Here is a 13,150-nt window from a genome sequence, read left to right on the forward strand (position 1 = left end):
CACACACATGCACACACAAACACAAACCATTCTCCTCACCTGTCCCGCGCTCCCTCCGCTGCCTCATCTCTGCTTCGTGCGGCCCCCAGGCCTGTGCCCCTGTTCACTATCGCGGCAGGTGCAGGGGCCGCAGCCACTGTCAGTGATTTATGTGAGATGATTGTATTGCCGGCGCGAGAGCGCAGCACTGACAACACATTCATCTGACATAAAGTGCAGACAGTGGCTGCGGCCCCTGCACCTGCCGCGATAATGAACAGGGGCACGGGCCTGGGGGCCGCACGAAGCAGCCTGAGGGGCCGCGTGCGGCCCGCGTGTTTGAGACCCCTGAGTTAGAGAGTGTGTGAATGTCAAGATGTGCAAGGTTTCAGTGAAGGTGTGCTAGTTGCTGGACAAGGAGTGCAGGTGAGGAGGACAGGGATGAGAAGGTCAGTGGCTGGTGGTCAGATAGAGGGAGAGGGGACGTTGTGAGGTCAGATAGGGAACAGAGGCAGGTGAAGATAAGATCTAGAGTGTGTCCATCTGCATGGGCGGCTGAGGAGGACCGTTGAGTTAAGCGGGCTTTACACACTGCGATATCGGTCCTAATATCGCTAGTGTGGGTACCTGCCCCCATCTGTTGCGCGACACGGGAAAATCGCTGCCCGTGCCGCACAACATCGCCCAGACCCGTCACACATACTTACCTGCCCGGCGACGTCGCGGTGACCGGCGAACCGCCTCCTTTCTAAGGGGGCGGTCCGTGCGGCGTCCCAGCGACGTCACTGAGCGGCCGCCCAATAGCAGCGGAGGGGCGGAGCTGAGCAGGACGTAACATCCCGCCCACCTCCTTCCTTCCGCATAGCGGCCGGGAGGCAGGTAAGGAGAGCTTCCTCGTTCCTGTGGTGTCACACGGAGCGATGTGTGCTGCCGCAGGAACGAGGAACAACCTCGTTACTGCTGCAGTAACGATTTTTGAGAATGGACCCCCATGTCACCGATGAGCGATTTTGCAAGTTTTTGCAACGATGCAAAATCGCTCATCGGTGTCACACGCAACAACATCGCTAATGCGGCCGGATGTGCGTCACCAATTCCGTGACCCCAACGAGTTCGCATTAGCGATGTCGTAGCGTGTAAAGCCCCCTTTAGACTGAAAGATGAAGCGAGGGACAGGAATTTGAAGGCTGGTGGGTGTCAGTTGGGATGTTGATGTCACCCATGATCATAGTGGGAATGTCAACAGACAGAAAGTGCAAAAGACAGGTGGAAAATAAAGACAGTGGCTGGGCCCAGTATATCAAAGTCACTTGGAGGCTAGAGGGAGAGTAGATACAGACAGAGTGCACTTAAAAAGAAGGGAGGATAAAGGAGGGTAGAAGTGGGATTGCAGATAGAGCTGCAGTTGTTAGAAAGGAGCAGTTTATTGCAGACAGAACAGCGTTCCACAGTGCTTTTTTTTCACCACTTAGATAAAAGTAAAACTATACATGTCTGGTATCTACAAACTCGTACTAACCTGGGTAATCATATTGTCAGGCCAATTTTACCATATAGTGAACAAGGTGAACAAGGTGAAGAAAAAAAACAAACAAAAAACAATAGTGCAATTGAACTTTTTTTTTTAAATTTCCCCACTCTTGGAATTTTTTTTCCATTTTCCAGTGCAATATGGGACAGAATGAATGGAGTCATTCAAAAATACAACTCATCCCGCAAAAAAATTCCTTGAAACGCGTTAATCTGGACTATCCTGACCTGTTTTTACAAGTGTATCTCTGTATGTGAACCTACCTTTTTATGATGTTGGAATAAAAGATGAGGTTTTTTTATATGTGCTGGACCTACTACTTTTTTCTCATTTGAATCCCTTGAGGTGATTGTCTGTGCACTGCGTACAGGTAAGCTGGTCTTTTTGTTTTTTTTTTCTATTTGCATAGTTCAGAATCTGTTACTGCTGATCAGATGGACCATCTCTTGGTACAATGCCGGTAGTATTGGAGAACTGGAGCCTGCAAGATCCATGGCCTCAACAAACTGTCACACACGTGGGTGTGGACCCACTGCGCCACGGGACTGGGCTTACCTTGGAAGGGGTGTAACAAAGACACTACCTCGTTTTCACTAGAGCTTCTGATGGTGAGGTTAGGCTTGTGCTGGAAAGTAGCCGCCAGGTACCCCTCCAGGGCAGTCAATGCCTTGGAGGCAGCTGACCACAGGAGTCAACCTTGAAGGAACAGACTCAGAGTCAAGGATGGCACAACAGGACAGCTGGTACCGATTGGACTGCTAGAAACAGCTAGATGGCTAGTCCTATCGGCAAGACTGGTGTGTACTGCTTGGCAGCAGAACAGGCAGATCAGCAAGTACTGACAGGACAGCAGGTACAAGCAGGACGACAGATACTGTCAGGACAGCAGGTACAAGCAGGATGGCACATACTTTCAGGAACAGGAACACAGGACGAGCACAGGTTGTCGGGGACCTGACAACTAGCAACATGCAGCGGCTTAATGCACACGTTGCTCAGGTACCTCCCGAAGGGGGAGGATGCGTTAATTACCCAGTGTCCCTCAGCCATAGGCTGAGAGGCAATTCCAGATTAAGCAAGCTGCCCTTGTAAGAAGAGGGGAGAAAGCGCGCAAGCACCTTTCCAGGAGACCTGTGCGATATGCACAGGCCTCAGGACCAGGAACCTATGACAGGAACCAGAGACACTGCAGAGAAGCTGGGATGATGACTGCACTTGTGTCCCTGTTGGGTGGAGGGAGTGAGACAGCAGAGATGTAAGGTGTTAGACATGGCCCATGCTCATATCTTGCGTAGTCAACTGGGGGTAGACAGAACCCAAGAACATATCCTCTAGATGTTCTATTGGCCCAACTATCACTGAGAAATTCGAAACTTTTGCAGGTCCTGTCACATCTGCCAGCTAACCGCTCCGGTCGCTCACTTTTGTAGCCCCTTGGTTCCATTGCCCATCATAGAAGTCCCATTTGATCGCATAGCTATGGATTTGGTGGGACCCCCGGTCAAGTCTGCTAGAAGATATCAATATATCCTGGTGATCCTGGACTATGCAATGTGGTACACGGAAACCATACAACTAAGGGGCTACTCTACTAGGAGTATAGCCCATGAGTTGCTCCATAGCTTTTCTCAAGCCGGACTTCTGAAGGATATCCTGAAGTACCAGTGAACTTCATGTTGAAAGTGATGAAAGAGTTTTGTAAAGACCTCGAAATTACACAACTCTGAACTTCGATGTATTATTTGCAGATGGATGGCCTCTTAGAGCGGTTCAATAAAACTTTTAAAGCCATGCTCAGGAAGGTTGTAGAGAAGGATGACCGAGACTGGAACTGTTTACTGCCGTATCTTCTATTTTCCATCCAGGAAGTTCCCCAGGCTTCTACGATGCTTTTCCCCATTCAAACTGCTGTATAGCTGACACCCTCATGAACTCCTGGATATATTAAAGGAAACCTAGGAAGCAGAAGTTACAACCTATAGGAGTGTAATCGAACATGTGGCTCAGATGCATGAAAGAATTGCGGAGGTCATGCCCGTTGTGAGAGAACAGCTTCTCCAGGCCTAAGAGGCCCAGTGAAGGGTGTACAATCGATCGGCAAGGGTGAGACAATTCAGTTCTGGGGAACTCCATGTACAGCTAAACTTGAAGCCCGCCATGAGGTGATCTCAATGGAGATAAAGCCGATGTTGAGCCTGGGAGTCATTAAAGAGCTGAAGAAACGCTGGTCCAGCCCCATTGTCCTAGTGCTGAAACGAGATGGAGAATGATGGTTCTGCAATGATTATTGGAAGCTGAATGAGGTCTCTAAGTTTGATGTGTATCCAATGCACTTTGTTGAAAGGCACTAAAAAGCTAGGTCTGTATGGTATATTACCACACTTGAGCTAACGAAAGGGTATTGGCAGATCCCCATGTCCAAAGACGCTAAGGAGAGGATGGCCTTCTCAACGCTAGACTGATGCTTTCAGTACACAAGGATGCTGTTTGGGTTGCAAGCAGCTATCTTCCAGAGGGCCATAGACCGGATCCTAGAGCCCTGCAAGAAGTACGTGGTGGTCTACCTACATGATCTTGTGATCTTTTTGCTGAATTCGGATCGCCATCTGAGTAAGATTCAGGCAGTACTTGATGTTCTCAGAAAGGCAGTGTTTTCCGTAAACTCGAAGAAGTGTGCAGGGGGGCTGAATACTAAGACAAAGTAATAGGTAGGTGTGTAATCAATCCTCAAATAAAGATGCCATCCAGAAATGACTGCAATCCCTCTCAAAGAAGAAAGTTAGGGCATTTCTGGGAATTATGATATAGTATTGTTGGTTAATCCCTAAATTCACCATGATAGCCACATGCCTGACAGACCTCTTTAAGATAGAAAAACGGTTCTGGACAAGTGGACTTCAGAAGTGGAGATGGCTTTCCAGGAATTTAAAGTGGCCCTGTATAAACAGATGGTCTTTGTGGCACCCGACTTCAATAAAGACTTTGTGCACCAGATGGATGCTTCAAAGGTTGGGTTAGGAGCTGTCTTGTCCCAGGAAGTAAATGGAGAAGAACACCCAATACTCTACCTGAATAGGAAACTATTGTCCTGTGAGAAGAACTACTCCATTGTGCGGAAGGAGTGCTTAGCCATTAAGTGGGTGGTTGACACTTTGATATTCTACCTATTAGGCTGAAAATTTACAGTCATATGAAAAAGTTTGGGCACCCCTATTAATGTTAACCTTTTTTCTTTATAACAATTTTGTTTTTTGCAACAGCTATTTCAGTTTCATATATCTAATAACTGATGGACTCAGTAATATTTCTGGATTGAAATGAGGTTTATTGTACTAACAGAAAATTTGCAATCCGCATTTAAACAAAATTTGACCGGTGCAAAAGTATGGCCACCCTTATCAATTTCTTGATTTGAACACTCCTAACTACTTTTTACTGAATTACGAAACCACTAAATTGGTTTTGTAACCTCATTGAGCTTTGAACTTCATAGGCAGGTGTATACAATCATGAGAAAAGGTATTTAAGGTGACCACTTGCAAGTTGTTCTCCTATTTGAATCTCCTATGAAGAGTGGCATCATGGGCTCCTCAAAACAACTCTCAAATAATCTGAAAACAAAGATTATTCAACATAGTTGTTCAGGGGAAGGATACAAAAAGTTGTCTCAGAGATTTAAACTGTCAGTTTCCACTGTGAGGAACATAGTAAGGAAATGGAAGAACACAGGTACAGTTCTTGTTAAGCCCAGAAGTGGCAGGCCAAGAAAAATATCAGAAAGGCAAAAAACCAAAATTGTTATAAGAAAAAAGGTTAACATTAATAGGGGTGCCCAAACTTTTTCATATTACTGTAGATTAGTGTCATACCATGACCCACTGAGGGGGATCAGGGAAAGAAAAGGGAAAGGGAAGAATACCAAGTTGCCAGATGGTTTTTAGCCCTCCAGGATTTTAACTTAGAGCAGAGGTCTCAAACTTGGCTCATTATTAGGTTAGGTATGGGCTGTACAAAGAAAAAAAATCATAATTTGGGGGGTCGCATTCTTTTCAGGACAAAGTAACATTGTTATTGGTACTATATTTCTTTGTATACACTTTTGGATCATTGTTTTTGAACATTTTTTGAACATATATGTATACACATTCTTGCTGGTAAAAAAAATGAATGCATTATTTTGATTTTTATCTTGATTTTTATTTACATTTTACCCCCTTTCTGTAAGTAATACAGTTTTACAATTAGCACTATATTGTAATTTTGGACCACATCTTGTAGAAATGTTCCCATCCTGGTCCTCATCTTTTAGTAATGTCCGCCATCCTGTTACCCTTCTTGTAGCATTGTGCACCATCCTGCTCCCCGTTCTGTGATAATGTGCCCATCCTTATTTCCATCCTTTAGTAATGTGCCCATCCTGTTGTAAAATCCCTATCCTGGTCTTCATCCTGTAGTAATGTGCCCATCCTTGTGTCCCCATCCTGTAGTAATGTGCGCATCCTTGTCCCCATCCTGTATTAATGTCCCCATCCTGTAGTAATATACCCATGCTGGTCCTCATCATGTGATAATGAGCCCATCCTCGTGCCCACCTTGTAGTAATTTGCCCATCCTTGAACCCTTTAACCAATGTGCCCATGCAGGCCCTCCTCTTCTAGTAATATTCCCTTTACTGGACCTCTTCTTTACTGGTCCCCTCTTGTTCCATAATATACACACACACACACACACACCCTGACCTGAGCAGCCTCAGTGGGCAACACACACCAAAACTTTCTTCTCGCCTGTCCTCCATTCCCTCGGTGTCCTCATTCTTGCTTCATGCGGCCTGCAGGCACGTGGGCCTGGTAACGATCCACTGTCAGAGGAACATTTTCAAGTCAAGTTCTCTCTGCACAACTATTCTAATAGCAGCCGCTGGCCAATCAGAGGCAAGCAACTGAGGTCATACGCGTCAGTTGCTTGCCTCTGATTGGCCAGCGGCTGTCATTGAGTTGTGCAGAGAGAGCTTGACTCTACACAGCGCCAGCAAACCGCTGATCTGACATAAAGCGCTAATGGCTGCGGCCCCGCCGCAATTGTTACCGGGTCCACGTGTCTGCGGCCACAAGAAGTAGCTTGATGGGCTGCGTGTTTGAGACCTCTGATGTAGAGCATATGCCTGGGAAACTACATGGCAATACTGATGCTCTGTTGAGGCTCCACTGGTTAATGGCAGAAGGTGGGCAAGCCTAGAGAGGGAGAGTCAGGTTTGAATTTATGAGCGGTCAGTGACATGGGTGGGAATCACTAGTGGCACCAGATCAACAGATGATTTTTGGATGTGTAGTCCATGTCTTTTTCTACAACTGTCGCATTGCTTGGTCTGTCCCCTCTGTTTTTATTTGCCTTGGACGAGTTCTCCTCCCATTTGGCACAGGCATTTTCTAATTAGCAGGGGAATGCAAGAGGGGATATGCCTATTTTTGCTTACAGTTGACAGTCTGAGAGCTTGTTGAAGGTGAATTTTCCAGCTTTCACTAGGTGTTGGTGCTGTGTGTCGGCCATTGTTGCTGTGGTTTTGTACTTGTGGGCCAGTGCGATATGGAGTCATGGAGACTCATCCTTGCAGCATGGGTGCTATGGGGCACCAGGTCGCCTGCCCTTCTGGTGCACTATTGCTGTGGCATTGGTTGGCACATGACACCAAAGATAGGGACCCCCTGAGAGGTTTTGTATCTGGTAGATGGCTCAGTGCACATAGTCTGCCATTGCTCTTGGCAGCATGAGTTCTGTTTACACAGGCAGTCTGCAGTAAACGATGCGCACTGAGTGATCTGTATGTGGTAGATGGCTCAGTGCTCATGGCTATGTTCCACACTGGCGCACATTACTCGGGGGGAAAGGAAGGGGTGGTAGTCCTCTCGTCAGTCCTTTTATCAGTTTATATTCATCAGGATTGGTTTCACTCAAAGCATCATATTCCTCAGTCCTCAAGCGGTGATGGTGGGACATCATCAAAGGCGGGATGCACAGTCATCTTCTTGTCCACAAGCTTGGATAACATTTTCTTGACACAAAGTATCGGGTAGAAGAGGGGAGGCAGCCATCTCTTGGTCCCAGGTCCGAAATCTTTTTGTAGTGGGATGCGTGGATCTAGGTGGGTCTCTCTTCCACCTCTACAGCAGTGCTGATCATCAGGAAACCTTGGAAGGTCACATTATATCTGGTTCCAGGGCTCGAAGACAGCCATCTCCTGATCTGGATCTGCCTGGATCTGGAGTGGAGGAGAAAACTCAACAAATGTTAGTCAAATGTTTAGTTAATTAAACAACAAGTTTAGTTAAAGTATCTGGGGGTACTTCTAAACAGGATTTCAGAGAGTCTCAACTGAGTGATCTCTGCTGGGGTGTGTCTGACACTGAACAATGCAAGGGGAAGACTCTTATGCCCTTGCTACCTACACTGCCCCAAACTCTCAACTCTCCCACTATTCTATAGACGGTATGGGGTGTGTAGGGTCAGTTCTGTCCCCAAGGCCTGCCATATCTCATTGGCTGGCAGTAAAAGCCATTTTTTATCGTCTCCGGGAGCCCACAGCTACACCCTATCTCACTCCTCTTCTTCTTCTGAGACTTGCTTTTGTAGGGTCAGCACAATGTTTTCCCAAGACTTCCCATCTTTCCTTTCTTCTTCTTATCAGGGTCAATTAAGGAGCAAAGTTTGGATGACTGTTTCTGTGGTAAGTGGTCGCATTGCTGCTTCTTTGGCTGTTCTGTCAGCGAGGGCATTTCTTACTGCTTCCCTTGATTCCTGCAATGTAGGCCTCCACTCTGCTCATCGCGACTCTGTCTGACAATAGCAAAGCTTCCATCAGTTCTTCTATGGCCTCATGGTGGCGTTGTAAGCAGGGTTGAGGCCTACATTGTGTACACATCACTGGTTTCTGGATGAATGGCATAGCATGCATGCTGACAAATGACTCATATGATTTGTAAGCAGAAGGATTTAAGATGTGAAAGCATAAGGTGGATTGCATCACCCTAAATTATACCCCCCCCTTATCAACAGGTTCCCTTTAACCCCTTAATGACCGCGGGCAGTAATATTACGTTCTAGCGGTCATAATTTTACTGCCCGCGGTCTGCCGCCGGCAGCATGCAGCGATCAGCGCACATCTCCGCTGATTTTCACAGCTGAGATGTATGCCTGCCAGGCACGAGCAGAATTGTTATCTGCTCGTGCTGTTTAACCCCTTAAATGGCGCTGTCAATATGTGACAGCGCCATTATAACGGCATCGGCGGTAAACATTTACTCACCGTCCGATACCGGAAGTCACGTGGTAAAAAAATACTTTTTCCAAACTGATGCAAATAATATTGAAAGAGAAGATATTCTAGACAGGACATTGGATAGTACTCCTAATACTACACTAAACATAGGGGTAAAAGATCAAATTACAATGGAACTATCAAAGGAACAGAGGCCCCCAACAATAACAAGACCGAAGGAACCAAAAATACCGAATCCCTCATTCTATTCAATTGCTTCAAGAGCTAATATTATGGATGTATTCCAAAGTTTAATGGAACGTGAGATTACACATCTCATAACTACTAACAAAACTAAAGATGATAATCTCAATCATTCAGAGAGAGTAGCTCTCAAAGAGTTAAAGGAAAATAAAAATATTATTTGCAAAAATTCAGATAAAGGAGGATCATTAGTAATTCTGGATAAAACTTTATACCAAAGAGAAATAAATAATATGTTGTCAGATGTCAAAACCTATCGCGCATTACCCAATGATCTGACCAACATTATTAAAATGAAATTGGAAAGCCTGTTAAGAAAAGGCCTGAATAAAAATATTGTTAGTCAAACATTTTTTGAACATCTGTTAGTTGACACCCCTGTGTGCCCTAATTTCCACGCACTTCCAAAAGTGCATAAAGAAAAATTCCCTCCGCCATTACGTCCAATAGTGGCTGGTATCGGATCACTGTTAGAAAATATATCGATATGGGTAGATAATTTACTACAACCTATTGTATCCGAGATGAAAGGATACATTAAAGATACTAAAAGTTTATTGCAGGCTTTTGAAAAAATGCACTGGAAAAAAACCTATAAGTGGATTGTTTGTGATGTTAATACACCATATACTTCCATCCTTCAGTATCTAGCTTTGACAGCAATCCAATTTTATCTTAGAAAATATGGTAAATATGATTCTGATTTATGCAAAAATATTGTGGAAGTTGTTGATTTCCTACTTACAAATATTTTTTTTATGTTTGATTCGCAGTATTATCTACAGAGATGTGGTTGCCCGATGGGCTCGTGTTTCTCAGCTTCTTTGGCCAATTTATATATAGCCTGGTGGGAACACTTGAATATCTTTTCAGAAAATAATCCGCTTCTATCATCTATGATCTGGTATGCCAGGTATCTGGATGATATTATAATGATATGGGATGATAATAATATGATCAATGGAGATATTGTTGGCCTATTAACAAATTTTCTGAATACTAATGATTTAAATCTGAGATTTTCTATTGAGATGTATGACAATGAGGCTCCTTTTTTGGATACAACTTTAGTAGGTAATGAAGTGTTAGAAACAAAATTGTATAGAAAACCCACAAGTGGCAATGCTACTTTATATGCCACCAGTTGTCACCCACCCCATCTCATAAAAAAAACTACCAATAGGTGAATTTGTACGAGCACGGAGACTATGCTCTGCAGAGGATGAATATGAAGTGCAAACGGATTTTTCAGAGATTATTAGCCAGAGGTTATAAAAAGTCAGATCTCTTTAGAGCTAAATCTATTGCCAGCAATAGAAGAAGTGAACTTCTGTATGATAAACCACAGATATTAAAAAAAAAAAATGAATCAAGGAGTGACTTTTTCTACACAATATAGCAGTGACTATTATGAGATAGTGGAGCTCATGAAAAAATACACATCAATGTTACATCAAGATTCTATTCTAGTGGACGTTAAAAAAATTGTATTAATTTTGTGGCAAGAAAGGGGACTAGTATCTCCAATATGATCTCACCCAGTCTTTTTTCAAGTAAAGCCTGCTTTACATGTTACGATTTCGCATACAATATCGCATGCGATCGTACCCGCCCCCATTGTATGTGTGGCACGTTCAATTTGTTGAACGTGTCGCACACACGAGTAAACCCCCGTCACACGTACTTACCCGTCCATACGACCTCGATGTGGACGGCGAACAACCACTTCCTGGAGTGGGAGGGACGTTCGGCGTCACAGCGACGTCACGCGGCAGCCGGCCAATAGAAGCGGAGGGGTGGAGATGAGCGGGACGTAAACATCCCGCCCACCTCCTTCCTTCTGCATTGCTGGCCGGGAGCCGCAGGACGCAGGTAAGATCTGTTCATCATTCCCGGGGTGTCACACACTGCGATTTGTGCTACCACGATGAACAACCTGACGTTCAATTTTTAGGAATTGAACGACGTACATGCGATGAACGTTTTACCGTTCAATCGCAATCACACGTAGCTGTTACATGCTACAATATACCTTACGATGCCGGATGTGCGTCACTTACGACGTGACACCGCCGACACATCATATTGTAGCGTGTAAAGCGCCCTTAAAGAAAGAACTCATACATGGCTCCATTTAACAGGATCGTATAAATGTGGGGCAAGCACATGTGGCTTATGTAAATACATGAAGAAAAGCAAAGATTTTTGTGACAATACAGGAAAAAAGTATTATATTAAAAATTTCATTAACTGCTCAATGACACATGTGATATATGTGACATCTTGCAGTAAATAATATGTTGGATGCACGATTAGAGTTTTGAAACAGAGAATTGGAGAACATATATCCGGAGCTACATTAGCATCTAATACTAAATCACTGTCTATGTCATCGAAACATTTGAAAGATATTCATGAGGGAAATACAGATACTTTACAGGTTATAGGTATTGAATATGTGAATAAACCGACCAGGGGTGGCGACTGGCTGAAAACAGTGAGATCTAGAGAAGCATATTGGATATTACAACAACAAGCCAGAGCCCCACATGGTCTAAATGCCCGTAGTGATTTAAATTATCTGTTTTGAATTGAGACTAAGATGGAATGTGAAAAGGGGATACATAAGTGGATCTGCAGATTTATAACTATGATATTTTTTTAAAAAATATAGGTATATGTAACATATAATATCTGAATTATGATCACAGTATGTGTCTTTGTGATATTTAATCAGAGTCTATATTAGAACAATTTATTATGGGTAAACTTAAGAACTAATGTGAATCAAACACTATCCCTCCCTGATTATTCTGACTTGATTGATTGGTTTTCGGTGGTTCTAGTCGTGAAGGTTTCCTTCCTCTAAGGCCCCTTCACACGTCAGTGATTCTGGTACATATGTGCTTTTTTTTTTTATACGTACCAGAATCACTGACATACGCAGACCCATTATAATCAATGGGTCTGCGCACACATCAGTGATTTTTCACTGAACGTGTCTCCGTGCAGCGTACACGCATGTCCGTGATTCTGCACGGAGACAAGTCCGTTTTTTTCTGGCATCACTGATGACCCACGGACCACACTATGGTGTGATCCGTGTGTGATCCTTGAAACACGTACCAGAAAAACACTGACATAAAATAATAAACATTTTCAACTAACCTTTCCAGCGACGTGCTGTGCAGCCTCCGCTCTCTGCAGCTGCTGCCCGGCTCATGAATATTCATGAAAGCAGGAACAGCCGACCCGGAAGTGGCTGCAGAGAGCGTTGGGCGGACGCTGCAGAGCCGAGGAGTTCAGCACCATGGACAGCAGGAGCGAAGGCAGGTGAGTAATGTCCATATCCAATCACGGATCACGGATTGCACATGGACAACCCATGTGTGCCGTGAATCATGGAACACGGAGGGACATGTGCGTGTTTTACACGTCAGTGAAGAACGTCAGTGTTTTTCACTGACGTGTGAAACGGGCCTAAATGAAAGTTATATTAGGTCTCTCACACTAGTCCAGGTTACCTATGAGTAAGGCTAAGTTCACATTTCCGCTGTTTTGCATCAGTCACATGCGTTGCTTGACGCATATGACTGATGCGTTGTATAACGGATGACAATGGATGACAAAGAAAAGAATTTCATTGTCGGACTCCGTTGTGTGCGGGGGGCGGAGTTCGGGGGGGGCGGAGCTGAGGACGTCAGTGCCGCGGTCTGCATGGCTGGGGACAGGTGAGTGTGTGCGTGTGTGTGTCTACATGCGGAATGCAGGAGGAAGTTAAGCGTGAGGGGGCGGAGCCGAGCGGGGCCGTGGAGCTGAGGACGTCAGTGCCGCGAGGACTGTAGGGCTGGGGACAAGTGTGTGTGTGAGTGTACACATGCAGAGTGCGGGAGGGGGCAGAGCCGAGTGGGGAAGTGTCGGCCTCCTTGCACACTGTATCCAGGGTAAATATCGGGTAACTAAAAGCAAAGCACTTTTTGCTTGGTTACCCGATATTTATCTTGAATACCAGCGTTCAACGCTTAGCGTGGGCTCCCTGCACCCGTAACCAGTGTAAATATCGGGTAACTAACCAAAGCGCATTGCTTGGTTACCCGATGTGTATCCTGGTTACGAGTGCAGGG

This window comes from Anomaloglossus baeobatrachus, chromosome 1 (genome assembly GCF_048569485.1).
Source record: "Anomaloglossus baeobatrachus isolate aAnoBae1 chromosome 1, aAnoBae1.hap1, whole genome shotgun sequence".
In the NCBI taxonomy this organism is placed as follows: Eukaryota; Metazoa; Chordata; class Amphibia; order Anura; family Aromobatidae; genus Anomaloglossus; species Anomaloglossus baeobatrachus.